This window comes from Anser brachyrhynchus, assembly GCF_964034855.1.
Source record: "Anser brachyrhynchus genome assembly, chromosome: Z".
NCBI classification, from domain to species: Eukaryota; Metazoa; Chordata; class Aves; order Anseriformes; family Anatidae; genus Anser; species Anser brachyrhynchus.
Genome location: NC_137697.1, coordinates 68363846 through 68368686, shown reverse-complemented (window position 1 = coordinate 68368686; position 4841 = coordinate 68363846). Strand labels below are relative to the sequence as shown.

Sequence of the window (4841 nt, the reverse complement as noted above, 5' to 3'; positions counted from 1 at the left end):
GAGGAGTAAGAAATGGTGCACACAAGTAACGTAGTATGCCAAACAAGTTCATGTATTTCATCACCAGTAACCTTCTTGTGTCTTTTTTTTTTTTAATGTGTGTAAACGATGGGCTGTGGCTTGAGGCCACAGTACAAATATTAAGCAGGGCACTTTCCCTTTGATTCTGTCAGAAGTTTCCTGCAAGGAAAGATCTCATTTAAAAATTTCCTGAAGCAAATCTAAATGAAACATTATCTCAGTAGCAAACAAAACTTTGTCCCTTTTTCACCTGGAGAGACTATAGCTCAGTTTCCAATCTGCCTCCATTCGTTATCATCCATAATTTTTTTTAAGCTCTCTTCATCAACCATCATGCAGAATGGTTTATTTTATTTTATTTTATTTTATTTTATTTTATTTTATTTTATTTTATTTTATTTTATTTTATTTTATTTTATTTTATTTTATTTTATTTTATTTTATTTTATTTTATTTTATCTTATTTTATACTCAGTAGTTCAGCTTTTCAAACTAGTTCATCATGAAAACAAATGTCAGCCTAGGAATTTCTTTCTGGGAAGAAGTCATAGGAAAAAAATCTGTGTTAGAACACAATTAACACAATGTTGTGAGAAGATATGAGTAAGTTTAAAGAATATACTAAATTATAAATATATTCTAAGTATTCCTAAAACACAGTTAAAGAGTATTGCAGTAGCTTGTGGTGATGGCTGTTGTTAGCATGTTGTCTCAGAAACCACAATGTTCCAGTTAGGAGGCTCCAAAGGTCATCTTCAGTTGTCCCACATCTTCTGAAGAAAGTATGGGCTGGTTCAGTAGTACAGACTTTACTGTCAGCAAGAGATAGTCCCAGCATGCCTGATCTGGCAAGGTGTTTATGGATGGCTACAGGAAACCAGACAATGACAGGAAAATATGCATTTGATACAAAGCTTGCATGTTTTCTGACTATCGTTTTTGTACAACAACCAAAAAAAGGCATTGCAAGTTGAAAATAGTATGGTACACCATACATCCTTCTTATGATATTAGGCTGGTGTTGAATTCCTAGGCAGTCTTTTGCATTGTATTGACAGCTGTTTTTCACTTCAACTTTTACTTATGTAAGGCATTCATGAAGGAGTCTATGTTCAGCAGCGAGACTTCCCACTGACCCGTGTTTTAGCAAGACCTTTCTGTCAGCACTCAGGCCAATCAATGTTTCAGAAAACCTTAAGCAAATACGTTTCTAAATTATTCAGGAAGCAGGTTTACAGCTGTGCTTAAATTAAGCCTATTGTGTGTGTTGAAATCACATTTAAGCATCTCAAATATCAAGCCTGATTTATCTTGATCCTATGATAACAAAAAAAAAAAAAAAAGAAAAAAGAGAGAAACCAATATTTCTGTAATCAGCGATGTACCTATCCTGGAGACCACAAATAGTACACTTCCTTAACCACAATTATTTGATTGTGTCATGATATCTCAGAACTGAATAGAACTATTAACTTGACCTTCTACATTAATCTGCAATAATAACTAAATGCCATAATTAGTTATTTACCTTAAATAAAACCTAACGTCTGAAGGTATGTGATCCAATTAGGATCCTAAGTGAGTCTCAACAGTAGGTTGAAAGTTGGTTCCTCAGAAAAAATGTGAGACAAACTGTTATAATAAGATGATACGTAGTTTCTATTTTAGAATTAATTTCAAGTCAAATTAATTAATTCAACCTGATTTTTTTCAGAAAAATTATTCAGTGTTATAAGGAATAGTATCTTCTGTGCTGGAAGGTAAGCTACCCACGGCTGAGAATCCCATTCTCTAGAGCAAAATATAAGTAAGGAGCCAACCATCAGAATTAATGATTCTCATATAATCCTTTTCCCTTAATTCTTCATCGTTTTAGCATTTGTCACCACTTACCAGCTATGTTTGCCAGATGCCTTCAAAAGCAACCATTTTTTTTTTTTCTGCTTGTTATCTTCTTGTAATCTTGGTCTGAAAAGGAATGAAAACAATCAAAACAGTGTCCTCAAAACTCAGGAGCCCATGGCTTTCAGTGCCAGCTCTCTAAGCTATAGATTGGTTCTTATACAGCTTACTTGAGAACGGAAACTTGAATTCTGCATTTTTGAATGCTGCACTGGGGTGTGAGTGATGTGTAGTTCTAGGTGGTATGTGGCTAGGTGTCAGAAACCTAGTGAGCTGATGTGTTTGTGTCCTGCAAACCCAAGCAAGGGCTGCTTGCCAGGGCTTGTGCATTGAATGTGGAGCAGCTGCTCATTGACTCGCCTGGCAATTCTTTGCTCTTCAGAGGATGCAAGTTAGAAAATAGTTGTTACAATGAAATCTCAGCTGATTCTTGCTGATTCTTAACAAAAGCAAAAACAATCCTATGCAAGCTTACTAATTGTTCTGCATTGTAGCATAGTTGGTCATGCAACTGTCCGTTTTGCTTATCATGCCACCACAGCCTGTATAACACAAGGATAAAAAGGAAAAGAGAGGTCAGTCTTGCAGGGCATGGTAATAGATTATATCATGCAAATTATATGAACATCATGTGAATTACTGTCTCTGAGTTGCTTTTACTTTTATGTATTCACTGAAACAGAGTTTGTGTTATGCAAACTTAACTGTTGCCTCTTTCTCTTTTTTTTTTTTTTTTAATCAGTCCTGTAACATACTATTTCGATGCCCATTTTTTACTAAGTTGAGATAGAATAGGATGCCCCAGCTGGAGGTTTGTTTGATCAGTTCTGCACATATCTGTAGTAAGAATACGCTTTGTACGGTAAGAAAAACATGGAGAAAAAACAGATACCAGTGAGGACTGAAAGTAAAAAGAGGAGAAAACTTTAGTCTTCAGTCTTTTGCATGGACTGACTGTGGATACACATTTTGCCTACCCAGGTGTTATGAGCTAGTAGTTTTGTTTAAACAACCAGATGAAAATAAGTCTTAAGGAAAATAAGGTCTTTTAGGAACAGATGACAAAATGAGAGCATCGTATACATGGATGTCCAGGAGAATCTGTATATAGATAATTGAAAGTCACTGAGCAATGTACCTGTTTATTTCAAAATATGAATATGATGAATATGGTCTATGAACAATGCAGACAATGAGAACAGGTCTGCCTGAAAGACAGAAATAAATTAGAGCTCAAAATGAAGGACAACTTTTCTGAAGAATTTTAACACGACAACTTTTCTGAAAAATTTTAACACACTATTTAACAGTGTGTTCCCAGGGATTTGAAAAGCCAGGAACTAGTAATAAACTCAGAAATGTCTTGCATTTAGTACAGATAAGATAATTAGTAGCTCTTAAGATGCAAACTGTTAAATAAGAAGTGTCAGTAATTATTAATTATTATTAACACAATCTTAGGTTTATATGGGATCACAGAAGTCAAAGAAATATTAATTCAAAACTCCGTTAGCAATTAGGACATGATTTAGTTTACCCCAATAACCTCATAATGTACACATGGTTTAGGCTTTTCAGAACCAGGTAGAGCTTCTCTCTTGCTGTGAAGTTTATTCATCTCCTGACTGTGAAGCACTCACTGGGTACCAAACTGGTGTGCTTCATCTTGGTCAAAGAGGAAAACATGCCAAGAGAAAGGGACTCATACCATGTTATTTTCTTTACCAACGACAGGACCATAAGGGCACTATTTTTCTGCATGCCAGTTAGATTTTTCTGTGTCACTTGGTAGGGGAAATGAAGGCACTAGTGGAGGCAGTGCATGACACTTTCTTTCTACAACAACACTTCAATTTTGTCCTGTGTCGGGACCTCACAGATTTACAGCAGTGCTCCTCCAGGAGTTCCCCAGAGAAGCCAGCCCTGCTTCAATTGTTCTCAACCATGTTTCTGGAAGATACGCTAATGAGTTTTCATTGACATTTCTTCAATAGACAAATTTGGAAGAAGAGCCTGAGTGGGCTCTTCTTTGGGAGAACGGTGGTTTTCAGAGAACAGGGGAAGAATTCTCCTCTTTCTTCTCTAGAGCATAGGAACAAGACTAAATGCTTTGTTTCCTAAGAGGAGAAGACAATAGAAGATTCTGGAATAACACGTCTGTAACTGGAAATGTTGATATCAAAAGTAAGGCCAAACTTATTCTCGTTGCAAACGAAGAACTTGCCAAGCCTTCTTTCAGCTTTCAGCTGTGTAGAACAAAACTCTGAGCAGTCATGATATGCATGGCTTTGCATTTTCTAAATATCAGGATCCTTCTGCATTTGTAAAAAAGACTGGTGTAATTGGACACCTTTAAAAATCACCAGAGAATCAATGCATAAATGTGTGCAAACAACAACATTTCATACTACTTCAAATGCTTGAAATTAATGAAGATAATAAGCAATTTGGTAATTTGAAAAATTTTAAAGCAAATAAAGTCAACTTTTAAAATTCAGAAGTTTTTATTATAATCCTTGAAAAGTTTGATTCCACCACCTTTTAAATAAACAGAAGTGCTTCCTGTGATGGAAATAGTTGCTGAGTCACTCTTCAACTAAGAAAAGCCATATCTACAAGAACAAAGAGATTATTTTCACATTTTGAGAATTTCCGAGTAATTTTGTTTGCATATATTACATAAATATGGAAAACGGTAGTCCATATTCACAGAGCCACAGAATCCTATATTTGCTGAGGCTACCAGGCATCTTCTGGATATTGTCCAGCCCAACTCTCTGCTCAAAGTAGGGTTTCCTAGAGCAGGCTGCTAAAGACTATGTCTAGTTGGGCTTTAAATATCTCCATGAATGGAGACTCCACAGCTTCTCTGAGCAACTTCTTCTAGTGTTTGAGCACTCACAGTAGAAATATTTCTT

The 4841-nt window shown here is 35.7% G+C and overlaps 1 long non-coding RNA gene across 1 annotated transcript; it reads right to left on the bottom strand.

Moving 5' to 3' along the window:
• Positions 1-497: 497 nt before the first annotated feature.
• Positions 498-2635, bottom strand: LOC308185002. The gene is made up of 3 exons (XR_013943070.1): positions 2094-2635; positions 1915-1989; positions 498-888 (listed from the first exon to the last, which is right to left on the bottom strand). It is a non-coding gene; the product is annotated as an uncharacterized lncRNA (long non-coding RNA).
• Positions 2636-4841: the final 2206 nt, after the last annotated feature.